This window comes from Nothoprocta perdicaria, unplaced genomic scaffold, assembly GCF_003342845.1.
Source record: "Nothoprocta perdicaria isolate Ctin4 unplaced genomic scaffold, notPer1 scaffold_35, whole genome shotgun sequence".
NCBI lineage: Eukaryota > Metazoa > Chordata > Aves > Tinamiformes > Tinamidae > Nothoprocta > Nothoprocta perdicaria.
In genome coordinates, this window is record NW_020455588.1 from 3,605,454 (window position 1) to 3,620,243 (window position 14,790).

Sequence of the window (14,790 nt, forward strand, 5' to 3'; positions counted from 1 at the left end):
GTCTTCCCCACATAGAAGACTGAAGTCATGTGCCCTTCAGCATCATTTGTAAGGAGGAAAACAACAACAACAAACCAATCTTGTGTAGGCTGCTCCCTGAATATTCAGAGTATTACAGGCCATAGCCATATTAAAAATACTTCCTTTAAGTGCAGACTTAACCAAAGTAGACTCACTAACTGAGACTGAGGACCTTTCACCTCCATATCACATTTGGCATTCAGTTCATTCATTGGGTTGAGAGACAGTACAAAGATTTCATAATCATTTGTCTAATATGTCACTAGAAAGTTTATTTGTACAGCTGTTACCTAAAAAAACAGATGATCGATGTCTAGAAAATAATATCCATGAGAATAAATGCATTTATGTACAATTTGCATATCCCAAAGAGTTATCATAGCTCTTGCTCATGTATGTCAGCATAATCCTACTACCCAATAAGCACACTACCTTTCAAAATAGGGAGATTACATGTTGTCTCCATCCTCAGACTTTCCCCAGCACACTGTGGAGGAAATAGAGAAGGTTTTAGAAAAGCTACTTCCTGTGCTCAACAGGATTAAAGAGAAAGATGGATTACAAGCCAGTACAAACAAATATTTTGAGAATCGTTTCCTTCAGTTCTTAAACTTTGCTACCTTCTCCATTGCCCTTTTAGGTGTTATCAAATAGAAGAAAGGTAAGTTTGGGCACTGACACATACACAAAACTTGAAAATAAAGAAAAGACACAAGCATCTCAGAAGACATCAAATATTTATCTTGTAATACTAAATCTCTTAGCAGAAAGCACTTACTAAGAAATAATCTCCTCAGAGGTTAATGGTCCAAGACGCAGCTGTGGTCCATTAACTCCTCCCAACTGGTCATTAATTGGCAAAAGAACAAGAATTGAGTTGTGATTAAGAGCTATTCATTTAGCTCTTTGGATACTAAGCCAATTTCTTCACACACAAACATTAAAACATAAAGAATTTAGATTGTCTGCTTCTTCAATTAAAATCAGAGTTGAAAGAAAGGAGAATCACCATGTGCAAAGAATCACCATCATTAAGTTGTCAACAGATGCATTTAACTAAAATAAATGTTCTGCTTTATCGAAGGCACAGATGTCCACCTATTCTCCAGAAAATCCAACAAGGATACCTTAATAATGAAAATGGGAATTTAAGGGGAAAAAATATATTATTTCTGAAGGTAAGAATTAGATCATATACTAAAGAAAGATTAAAAAAGATAGACTGCATAGAGATGACCTCCCATTGAACTGTGAACTATGAAGGACCACAGTCACAATGTGCAACCTTGCAGATGTTACTTAGTGGTAATATCATAGGATCATAGATTGGAAGGGACTTTTAGAAATCATCTAGTCCAACTTCCTGCTCAAAACTATCTTGACTACTAGAGAAGTTAGTTTAGGACTAACTTGAAAACTAGACCAAGTTTGTTCAGGGCCATGTCCAGTGAAGATTCACTGCCTTTCTGGACAATGTTTACAGTCATTACTTACTTTCATTACAAAGATTTATTTTTTTCCATATAATACATCCTCCTCTTATAGAAAAAGGGCTCACTTTTTCCCTCTTCTATTACTGTTTAATTAGGGAGCTTTTTAAATTTAGATAAACAGGTTAAATAAGATTAAACAGTGTTAAATAAGCTAAATAAAGTAAGCTGACATTTTGACACAGGTTAGATAAAAGAGCAGCTTCAGTCTACTGTTGTTGGAGCTAGCCTTAACTCCACCAGCTACCATGAGGAGGAGATCACCCCTCCATGATCCTTCCTCGCTGCCCTTCCCAGCACCTTTTCCTGCCCTTGCACTGTCCGCTTCTTTTTGCCAGCATAGTGTTTTAGTCAGGGGACCAAATCAGAGAAGAAAGATCAGATGAAAGAAGAGGAATGATCCGATGAAAACTGATCATTTGGTTAATCGGGTAACTTTTGGGCAAAGTATCATACAGATGTACTCTAAATTTAACAACCATCACCATCCTTCTAAATACACTCATTACTTGCAAGCTCTGCTTGGAAGAAGCTGCTGGGCTACATTCCCTGGGATTTGGTCCCTTCTCTACAACACAGAGAAAGTTTCAGGTTAATTTTGGACAGGGACAGACCAAAAGGTAGGATGGGCTTTGAAATTCCAAATGTGAAATAACGTTCTTGCGTTCTGTCTCCCAACAAGTGTATTTTGTTTACAGTTCTGATCAAATGCTTTTTAAAAAGGCACCTTGTCATTTGCATATATATTCTTTTCTGCCATCTGAGATGCATCTGTTTACTTTAGTGTCCAAATCAAGTTTACGGTAATATACCCCATCAATGTTTTAGAGCCAAAATAACTGAGGAAAAGAAAGATGTTTAATTTGTGAAATGCATCAACAGGATTGCCAGTGAAATTCTGACTCCAGACTGTTTATATCAGTGAGAATGTAGGAAGTGGAATGAACACAGCTTGAGTTTCAGATAAATCACTGAGCATGCTGTGTGGGCTGCTAGACAATCTTGCTTTGACTTATTAACTGAGCACATCCGATCTGGAGTCATCAATAGAAAAATAAATATGGGACTCCAAGATGCCATCTTCATAGAACTACTTTTCAAGCCCTGCCATACATGGTTGCTTTATAGAATTGTTGTTTCTTCTTTTGATGTTATACACATACACACACACACACTTGTATTTTCTCCAAAAATTAAAGATGGTCTTCCCCATCCACAAAACAATGAAGAAAAAATAGATTAATTTGCATTAGATAGAGTGTATTCAATCCTTCCTGTTGAGCATGTCCCTTTTGCATGGACTCATTCAATATACGTAGCTCAGAGATCAGAGGGTCAGGATTGCAGACACGTTAAACGCTGAGCATGAGCTGGCCAGGTAGCCATGTGAGCACGGTGCTGAGCCTGAACGGCAAGGTCTTGTCTTCAGCACAACTTCCTAGCTGCAGTTTAGCCCCACATCAGTTACAGTCACGTGTCTTCTGGTGAAGAGAGAAAAGGAGCAGAACTAGCTCCCAGCTGCTTGCAAAACACCATGACAATACATTCATTAAAACCTTGCTTAGGACAATTAGCTGGGAAGTAGGAGATGTGCATTTCAGCTCCAATTAGCACTGAAATATAATTAGTTCAAATACAATTAATCAGATATGCCCAAAGGCACATCTTTAAGCATCTGGATAAGTCTGCTAGCTGTAACAGAGGTACTTCTAGACTATGCAGTTCTTGGGCTAGATAGCAACAAACTGTCTCTCAAGAAGCTAAAATTTGGACTTCTGTCCTAAACAACTTTCTTCCTGCAGGTCCTGGCCCCAACTCAGTGGTCTCAGTCCTGCCCAGGGTCACTGTGCAACTATGTGATTGGAAGCAACCGTGCAACTATGGGCAACTATGCAACTGGAAGTCTAGGAAACACTCCTGGGACTCCTCATGGGAGTATGAAACAGCACAGTTGTGTGGAAAGGATGGATTCCCAAATCAAAAAACATACCTCTCCTCTCTGATCTTGTCTTCTGATATGGAAGCCCAATTATCTTCCTTAAAACACTGATACTAGGAATTGTTTTACATTCAAAGCTCTAAAACTTACATACTTATGACTTAGTCAGCCAAGATGGAATCTAGGCATAGTTTTATTATAAAAATTGACAGAACACAAGGAGAAATATCAACAACCTAACATGAAGTGTAGAAAGTTGATCTTATATTTAGAACTTAGTGAATCATATTACTACCAATTACTGCATTTCTTTAACCCAGTTCTATAATCATATTGTGTCACAGTTAAACCCAACACGAAATAAAACTACATCTCCAGTTCCCAGAGGCCCTTCTACCTACCCACGAACTTGATTATATCAGTAATAGAGTCAGGGGCTGAAGATAAAATCAGGGTAATGAGAGGAACTGAGTTCCTCCCTGCAAGGGAGGACCTGAATAAGAGAGGAAAAAAACAGCTCATCTTGCTGTTTTAGAAGATTACATGCACCACTATAGATCTACACTTGCTCGACACCTCAAGGCCTATTACAGCAACCTTAACAATCAGTTTAATGAAACACAACTCTGAAGAGAAAAAAAAAAAATGTAACAAGGCTGGTATCCTACACTGTAAAAACCACTTGTAACCTGTCACCAGCAGATTTATTTCACTTTTAGCAAATATTTCCAGTGCTCAAAGTCAATGTTGAAGAGCTACAAGTGTTCTAAGTGTCTATAGACAAGTGTTCTATTTATTGAGCCAAGACCTGAAACAGACTCTGTAGGCACCTGGTACTCAGGAAAATTTAACATTTTGCCTAAAATTAATGTTGATATTATATAAAAAATATTTTAGGAAAAAAAAAAGAGCACACAGGAACTGTGCTTGTGACATTGCTATAGAAATGAACTGCTGAAAAAATCAGCCCCTTCTGAGTTTCCACTGTTACTCCAGGTGACCAAACCTTCCATGGGGGTCAGGCATGCCACACTAGGTACCTATGACACCTCGCACAGCTCCAAGAGCCCCTTGGACCCCACACACCTACTGTGCTCCACCAAGACTCACCTTCATGCTGGGTGTCAGGATGGAGGCACTGGACAAAACAGAGGCCTGTTGGTTCCTTGGCCCTGGGAGATTTCTCAGCAGCACACGATTTAGATGACAAGTCAGCTTGTCAAGGACACTAGAGTAGCCTTTCTAATGCACTGAAGCTGACACGGCCTCTTCAGATTTGATTCCACTATTATTTTGTGAAAGAACAAAGCTGAGCTTGTAAGTTTTACAGGACTAAAACACTGTGGAAACCAGCAAGCACATGTAAACCCAAGGAACCAAGACCATCTTGCAGAGGCACGTAGGTCTTTAAAATACAGGCTCTGCAATTCAAGGGTTGAATTGGAAGAGTTAAATCATCATCATCCATCTCTCCTTCTGCAGGGAGAACAATAAGATTTAATGCATATTGGTGTAGCGCTCTGCTTCAAATGCTGACAGTTTCGATTTTATTTTTATTTAAATTTTCTGTTACCCATATGCTGATCTCAGCAAATGAAGTTGCTGCTTGAAGGAATAAACTCCCATTAGGATCGTAATTTTAAGAGACCAGCAGCTGCTTATACTTGTATTGTTAGATCATGTAGTCACTGCAGTGTAGTTAATACTATAATTTAGGGGTACTCAGGTTGGGGGCAAAGAAGGGAGCCTCAGAGCCCCATTTTATCCCAATATGTCTTATTCTCCAAATACCCTTCCTCAAAACAAATTACCCATCGAAGAATAACTAGACATCAATCCCAGTGAAGAAAATAAGCACATACCTTAACTACCAGGCAGAAAAGCCATGAAAGACTTTTCTTTTTTATGCAAGCTTAAGTTTAGGATACTCCAAGGATATCTACCTTGAAGATTTCTATTCGTAAGATGTTATCTGAACTAGTACAAATGCTGTAATGTTGAGGAAATTAGTCCTTGGGGAACTTTCTACTTTCATCAATTAATATAATCCCTCTAAAATGGGGCTCAGGTATCTTCAAACTTTACTGCAGTTGGACATATAGATAAACCCTGCATCCATATTTAGATATCTCATTAAATAAATGGACTGATTTGTCAGGTTGCTGACAACAAAAATTCCAGCAGCATTTCCCCTAGACATCCTGCAGAATCCTCAAATCAAAACACACAATGCTTCTAACAAAGCTCATGTTAAGAAAAAGAATAGTAGTATGCTGCCCTGTTAAATAATATTCTCTTCTTATCTATTTCCAGTGTTATGCAATCTGCTGTAAAGAATATTAATGTTCAGGTAAATACAAATAAACCATCACACTTCTTAACCTGCTGTCATAGTTTTGCTACTTCACACTAAAAGTAATGAATGCTCCCCATATCTAATTCCAGGAAATAAAATTTATGAACAGAAACAAAAAGAAAACATTTTGTCTACCAGAAACAGTATCTATGGAAAGGATATAAGATAAAATAAGTAACCATCACTTTCTGCTTCATTCATTTCAATTTAGCACCGAAGGACAAAAATATGTAAGAGATGCATTGACTAAGCCATGCAGTTTGCTACTCTGTTCAGAAGACAATGAAATGCCACTTGAAATAAAACAGGGCATCCTCAAATTAGAGGCTATGAATGACAGCATTGAGCCCTATAGCTTGCTTGGCTCTGATGATGATTTAACAAGCACAGTATTTGCAGAGACTACCATGTATAAGCAAAACTAACAAATCGAATCCATCAAATGGAAGGATTCCATTAGAAAGCCTCTCCCAGGCTCTTCAGTTTGTCAGTCCTTCAGGAAATGGCAAACCACTGCATCCATGCTAACTTTGTAAGAGATTCAGTGTTTCACCGTAGCTACCTCAGTATCCAGTTTCACCATAACACAATGAATAAAACTCAAAGTTCTCCCAGACACTGAAGTTGAAGCATACCTTCCCAAAAGAACATGTGTATGCAACTATACATGCAACTATATGTGTACGCAACTGCTCAACATGTCCAGTCTTTATGATGCACAAACTTTCCAGACTTATGCCTGCAAGAATCCCATCTCTTCTTCTTAAGGCTTCTCCAAAAAATGGCTTTATGGTACAATAAACTTCACTAACAAACAGCATATAATAATATATTCCAGCCGGGTAGGAAAAATGATGGGTAACAAGTTAGCTGAATATGAAAACACCCAATTGAAGCTTGCATGGGCATTGTTCTCTGTTTATTTTTGTTATATTAGCATAAGAATATACCCCATGATGTGTTAACACTCTTTTCTCACATAACATTTATCTTTATGGCCACTAAGTACTTGATTAAGTAACAATTTACTAAAACTTACCCATAAATTTCCAACTCTCCATCATCTGAACACCTCTTGTAGCCGATCTACAGACACAAGCATGTCTAACTTTAAGCATTCAAGATAAGATTTCTCCTGCATCAAAGTCTGCCTAGCTCACTTTAATTCCCACCACATTTTACCAGCAACGAACGGCTGCTCTATAGCTTAAGGGCTGCAGCATGCACATCAAATCACCCCGTTACACGGAACACACTTTCCGGTCTGGCAGTGATATCTCCATAAATATTTCAGGCAGTGATCACAGCAGCTGCTCATTATGTTTTAGAAGTTTTACAGAAAGTTTACACAGAAGTTGCTATGCTGTTCCAAGTACTTTTACGTTTGTTATTTTAATTAAACGAAGGGGGAAAAAAGCAATTTTGTCTTTCTCCTCAAACACAGGCAGCCTCCAAGCAGCAGCCAGCTTAGCTGCAGCAAGCACTACTGCAAAAAACAACTAACAAAACTGCAAAACAAACAAACAAAGAAAGAAAAAACAACCATCACCATCCCCTAAGCCCACACTACACACCTATGCATAGCAAGGAATACAAGGAATGGGAAATTCCATCGAAGTCAGCACAGCTACTTAAACAACCCGGTGCAATCCCCACACCGGTAGCATCCTGAATGCAGCCGTTGTAACAATTCCATTTACAGCAGCATGAGTCTGAACTGACAAAAGCTTTAAAATTACTTCAAATCAAGGATAGCTTTAGCACAGCATGCACATCAAATTGGTTGAAAGGGGGAAAGAAAAAAGAAAAGAAAATCAAAATCTTTAGTATCCACTGTGGTTGACTGAGTTGTGGTCCATCCTACCAATCTGATTTTCTATTAGTCATCTACTTCTGCATGTGTTGATTTGGAAGGTTTTTTACTAGGCAGGTTTGAATAACATTTTCTTCTCTAAAAGACCATTTCACACTGAATTATTTGATTATAATGCAGGGGAGCCCAGAAAACATCTTGTTTGCTTTACACACAATAACCCTTTTTCAGTTTGCTTTTCCTTTGAATGAAAGGAAACACCAGAGAGATAGATAGCAGAGGAAAACTCACTGCATTAGGCTATGTGGCCACCATTTGGAGGACTGCTCAGTGTCAACTGGGATAAGTCACTTCAAAGTTTGCATAGGATATCAAGTAGGAGAATACAATAAAACCTCTTCAGTAGCTTTAAGGATGCTACGGTCATCTCATGCCTCAGTATTAAACAGGAGAATAAAAACAAAACAGTAGATACTGGTATTTTCAGCTCAAAGCTAAGGCACTCAGTTGCCTTCAACACATACGTAGTCTTAAATTGTTTAAAAATAAAGAAAAAATTTAAAAATACATATCAGCCTTTTTAATTAAAAAAAAAATTACCACAGGCCTTCACTGAGTTACAGCTTCAACTTTCAAACGTTTAACATGCTTCAGCTGCACAACTCAGAAGGCAAGAAAACAAGAAGTGGTATTTGTAGTATAACAACAGTCAAACTTCAAAAGGCTTAGGTCTACTTTGCACAACAGCTCAAGGACTAGAGGAAACAAATCCCCCACCAGGTCTATCTGCAAGTCTTGCCTATGAAGTCCCACAAGCAGATGCAGCCAGATAAATCAATCGCCCCTTTCCACATCACAGCCACAATTCTCCTTCACTGAAATGAAAGCTTCATTTTCAGTTTCACCTCTTGTAGTAAGCCTCTCTAAAAGACAGTTTTTTTTTAACCAAGGAGCTGAATTTTTAACATATTGTGTGAGAGATAGATTTTTATTTTATTTTATTTAGGAATCACTTAGGCAAACTGGCCACTCAAAAATCTATGGGCCCAGATGGGATGCACCCAAGAGTGCTGAGGGAACTGGCCGAGGTTATTGCTCAGCCTCTCTCCATCATCTTTGAGAGGTCCTGGAGAGCAGGGGAGGTGCCCAAGGACTGGAAGAGAGCCAACGTCACTCCAGTCTTCAAAAAGGGCAAGAGGGAGGAGCCGGGCAATTACAGGCCGGTCAGCCTCACCTCTGTCCCTGGAAAGGTGATGGAGCGGTTCATCCTAGAGAGAATCTCCAGGCATATGGAGGAGAAGAAGCTGCTGAGGAGCAGTCAGCATGGATTCACCAAGGGGAAGGCATGTCTGACGAACCTCATAGCCTTCTATGATGGGGTGACAGGCTGGCTGGACGAGGGGAGAGCCGTGGATGTTGTCTACCTTGACTTCAGCAAGGCTTTTGACACCGTCTCCCATAATATCCTCATACGGAAGCTCCGGGAGAGTGGACTAGACGAGCGCACGGTGCGGTGGATCGAGGGCTGGCTGGATGGCAGAGCTCAGAGGGTGGTGATAAATGGGGCCGAGTCCAGYTGGAGGCCTGTGGCCAGTGGTGTCCCCCAGGGGTCAGTGCTGGGCCCAGTGCTGTTCAACCTGTTCATCAATGACCTGGACGATGGCACGGAATGCACCCTGAGCAAGTTTGCAGATGACACCAAGTGGCCGACACTCTGGAGGGCTGTGCTGCCATCCAGAGGGACCTCGACAGGCTGGAGAGTTGAGCAGAGAGGAACCTCCTGAGGTTCAACAAGGACAAGTGCAGGGTCCTGCACCTGGGGAGGAATAACCCCAGGCACCAGGACAGATTAGGGGTCAACCTGCTGGAAAGCAGCTCCACAGAGAGGGACCTGAGAGTCCAGGTTGACTAAGTTAACCATGAGTCAGCAGTGCCCTCGTGGCCAAGAAGGCCAATGGAATCCTGGCTGCATCAGGAGGATGTTGCCAGCAGGTGGAGGGAGGGGATCCTGCCTCTCCACTCAGCTCTGTTGAGGCCACACCTGGAGTATTGGGGGCAGTTCTGGGCTCCCCAGTACAGGAGGGACGTGGAGCTTCTTGAGAGGGTCCAGAGAAGGGCAACCAGGATGATTAAGGGAATGGAACATCTCTCGTGCAAGAAGAGGCTGAGTGAGCTGGGCCTGTTTTCTCTGGAGAAGAGAAGGCTGAGAGGGGATATGATTAATATGTATAAGTTCAGGAAGGGAGAATGCAGGGAGGAAGGGGACAGGCTGTTTTCACTGGTGGCCAGCGACAGGACAAGGGGTAATGGCCACAAGCTGGAGCACAGGAAGTTCCATCTCCAGGTGAGGAGCAACTTCTTTACTGTGAGGGTGACGGAGCAGTGGAACAGGCTGCCCAGGGAGGTTGTGGAGTCTCCTTCTCTGGAGGTCTTCAAAACCCACCTGGATGCCACCCTGTGCCACATGCTCTAGGTGTGCCTGCTTGAGCAGGAAGGTTGGACTAGATCATCTCTAGAGGTCCCTTCCAACCTTGAATATTGTGTGATTTTATTTTTAGTAGCCTCACCTTCCCTTTGGGTTCCATGCTTTTAAGGAGTGCAAGAGTTTGTCTTGACCATAATAGGCAAACCTTTCCATATGCAGACCCACTGCCTTGAACCAACCTCTCATGGGATTGCTTTTCTCCCTCCCTTAAGAACATTCATGCATCTGCTCAACTCGAGGCCTAGAGGTACCTTTTGAAAACTGCCCACATGACTGAAGTTCAATATTTGCATGCAGGTTTGATCCAGGTTTGCTCCAATAATATACGGTCAGACACCAAGCAAGACCTTTTCTACTGTGCTGAATAGGTGCATGACAGATCTTCAAGAGAAAGCTGTAAGAGTGGTTATTTCAAGCTCAAAACAGAAGTCCTCCGTCATCCAGGTCCTAGGAAATTCTTTGGAAAGAATAAAGCTCTTATTTATTCCTAAAACTCTTTGTGGGAAAAAATAGCAGAGCAAGACAAGACTAGAAGAGTAAATCATCACCCAAGTAAACAACTATGTCCAGGTCAAAGGAAACCACAGGGTTTTACAAGCAGGAACAAGCTCACCCCCAAGCAGAGGACGGATTCAAACGGGTTTCCCATGGGCTTTGCCTACACCCCAGCATTCCTCCAGTCTTCCTTGTGCTCCCCCAACCCCTGCCCTCCTGGGTTGGATCCACACACCATTGCCAAGCTGCTTCCTGGCTCTGATAAAGAGTTTTAGTGCTAAGACTTTCTTCAGTGAATGGCAGCCAGCTGTCAGCTTTGAGGAAACTTCTGGGAATTTCACCTATTTGTGCTTTCTGCCTCCATCAAACTTGGTCCTGATTCACTCTCATCCATGAAAATCTTTAAGGAAGATGAGGTGAAAATCTTAAGGAGGAAGGGAACCAACAGTTTCTCAAGGAAAACAGGCAAACAAAAATTTCATTGCACGTTATCTCAAATGATAGGACAGGCCAAAAAACGCTGATCCATGCTCAAAAGAAAATCTTACGATGGCAAGCCCTGCTGGGAGAAAAGGAGATATTGGCACATCTTTTTGGTAAGGAGGGAAACAGAGAAAAAAAAAGAAAAAAAAAAAAAAAGCCCTATAAAGCTTTACTAAAAGATAAATCACTTTTACAGCACCAAAAAATAAAACTTCCTTTTTTAAAAAAAGAAGTTTATATGTTGCATCTTGGTTCTTCTTGTTATCCTGCCACAGCTTGCAGCAGGCACACAGCATCAAATTCATTTCCAGGGCTTCAGAGGTTATGCCTCTACGCAATCAAGCACTGTGTTCCCTTAGGTACCAATAACTGACTTACAAAGCATTTCAAATGAAGGTTGTTCACGTTTACCAGAACGCAACACAATGGCAATGTAATTTTCTTAATCTCCTGTATGAATTTCCTTCCATGCATTACATTTTCATCCCTCATTTCTTTTGTCTCATTTCACGACTCCTATTATAGCTGCTTTAATATGCTTACTCGCCAATATCTCACTGGAACTGCTTCAATTCACTTACCATAAGTAATTAGCTCCGTGTTTCCGAGCCTCCATTATCTGTAGCTCAGCCTGCCCTGTTTGCTTCAGCATTTTTTTTTCCATTTTTTTCTTTCCCCCTCCTTCATCCCAAGTTTCTGAGAGCTGGGACATAAACTGCTACCCGCTCACCACTTGGAAGAAGAGCAACAGGAACCTGAGCAAAGCAGTAAGATGGAGAGATAGCTTTGCATTTAGTAGGAGGAGGGAGGCAATTGCTGAAAGCCTCCCATTGGGGCTGTCATATAGAGGAAAAGTGCAATACCGTGTCGCTCACATCAGGAGCACCCAGCTCATGTTGACACCCAACATCCACGGGAGCAAGGACAAAGATGCAGCTCCTCCACTCCCACCCTGGCAGCCCATTCACAGTGCTGGTTTGGTTGTTTGGGGCTACACCACTCACAAAACAAACAGTCATCACATAGTAGCACAGAACCTAAATTAAAGAACATACCTTTCCTCAGTGATATAGAATTTTTGCCAAATAATTGCTCTTATTTTGAAGAATCTCACGTATCTTTGAACACTGATGTGGAATCCAGGTGTCTGTTGAGCTCCAAATAAAGTGTTGCTGGTTACCAGTTAGAGAGGGTTTTCATTTTTCCTCAAACTCATTGGGAACTCAGTTGAATATGTGCACAGTCTAATCCCCTAGCTTAGGCACCAAAGTTAATTAATAGATGATACTTACTTGTTAAATTCATACTGTTAGGGGAAAACAGCATGTACACAGGACCCAGTATCTGTCATAATACATAGTCGAGAAACAACAAATCCAATATCCACTAAAATGTGATTGTCTCCATCAAGGAAGAGTGAAAAAATACACATACCTCAATGATGTTCAATTAGGGGACACATTTATAGGCAGATCACTTTGAGACACTAAGTAAAACAGGAAAAAAATGAAAGCCATGCTGTCCATGTATGATGGATGTAAAAGCTTCTATACATGCGCCTGACAGAAATGTGTTGATAAAGAATTCCACTGAACACTGTGAGAATCAAGTTCTCCTAAACTACGGATTTGATGTGTGCCATTCAGTTTACAAAGAACAGCATATAAGACAGATGATAGTTCTGGTCTCAGTTCAAATACCACAGACTCAGGCTCTGCTTGCATCATGTGGGGTTTGTGTGTCTACACATTCACACTGCAGCTGTTGTAAAATATATTTCTTCTGCTCTAAGCAAGACAGTAGCGCATGCGAGTCATTAATACAGCTGCTGATTTAAAAAATGGAGGTTTGATTTTTGCAGGCACTCACTGATTAATGTAGTATTTACTGAGATGAAAATAATATATGAAGCTATCCATCATAAAAATTAAAACAAACTTTGGATGATAATTTAAAATAATTAAATCTTAAGTCAACAGCAAAAAAAAAAAACCAGTTCCTTACTTTCTTGGAATTCAAATTATAGATGCTTGACAAATATTTTGAGTTAATTTCCAATTCTGCTTATATCTGTTTTAAAAATATGTTTTAATATGTTCTAAAACTGTTTTCTGCTTTAAGATAATCTAGAGGGAAAAATATTTCAAGCATGTAACAGTACTGAACACCAATTCCATAGCCAAAATTTAATATTTAGGCTGCATCTTCACCTCTCTGTTAGTGCAAACACTTCAATACATTTCCTTAAATTTTCATGACTGGCCACATAAATTCTTTCTTGACAAGTGATTTTCGTAACTAGGAAACCAATGTCCACACATATCTGATACCTGAAAAAAAATTATAAGATGCTTAGGTTGAAAAAAATAATAATCCTGCAAAGTACTACTTTCCTTCCTCTCCAGCTTGTATGCCTGTCCTAGCTCAGTCATGTCTTGCAGTTTAATGGCTATCAAAGGGTGTCACAGTGAAATTTGCACTTTCTTCAAACCAAGTGCCTGACTCCCTAAGTCTCCTTTACATGGCAGCCTCACTCTTCATTTGCCATGGGAGCTCCACACAAGCAACGTTTTACATTTTTTCCCCCGATATTTAATCTCTCTCTCTCTATATATATATATAAAACATTCATTCATTTCCTCTTGGTTTTGTTAAGCTTCTCTAATCTTGACCTAGCTCCCCTGTTGCCTGGGGATTCTTTCCTTTGAGACACCCAGGCAAGGACAGGAGGTGCACAGAGGCGCCTCATAAAAAGAGATGAGATCCTGCAGGAGCATGTTCATACATTTACCACATCACGAAAGCAACTGCTGCTGCAAAAGCAGAACTCAAGAGGCAGCACTTTTATTAACAGAATATTTTTGCAGCTGCTGCATATTTTCTACTCTGCACTTCTCAAAGTTGCATCTAAAACAATGCGGGACTTTTGTTAGCAGAAACAACAGAGCCATCTGCTGGCAAAAAAAAAAAAAGCTCTTAAAATCCTGTCTAAATCACAGAAATTAAAAAAAAAAAAACCTCTATATCACAGCTAAATCACAGCAGCGTGCTTGGCTACAGTAGCATGTTGCAGAAGTATTTCATGTATGTGTATTCTCTAATGGGAATACAACTGTTATTCTTCAAACTACAAGCCTTTTGAATAATTCCGGATGTGAAAGATGCTTTTTCAGTCATTTTCTCCGGTCTGTTTGCACCCAATCTACTTTTACAATGTTTACACCAAGAAGCAGCACAGGGCCTTTTTCTCCATTTGAATCAACATATTCAGGGACCCAGAGACACAAGCACAAGGATGCTTCGAGCCAGGTACATGTCCAAGCCAAAGCACAAAGTATTTCAGAAGTAGCAGTACATACACTAACCACATGCAAAATAAAACTCAGATTCTTGCCCCTTCTCGAAGTATTCTTGAAACTAGGAAGCATGTGCTCTTGCCATTGCACTGAATTTCAGCACTCAGCTTTCATGACTGTTCAAACACGGACAACTACCTTAGTGTAATGGGGATTCCAGCCTCCACTCTTCAAATGCAGCTTGGGATTCCCTTAAAATCTTCTTTCCTATGCAGAAGAGGGACAAAGGGGAAAAAAATGAAAAAGAAATTAAAATGAAATAAATCATTGATTTTGAGCAAACAGAGTTCAGACTACAAGTTTACCCGGGCTGTAACACCCACCAGAGGCTGCTCTCTTGTTGCTCTCCAGG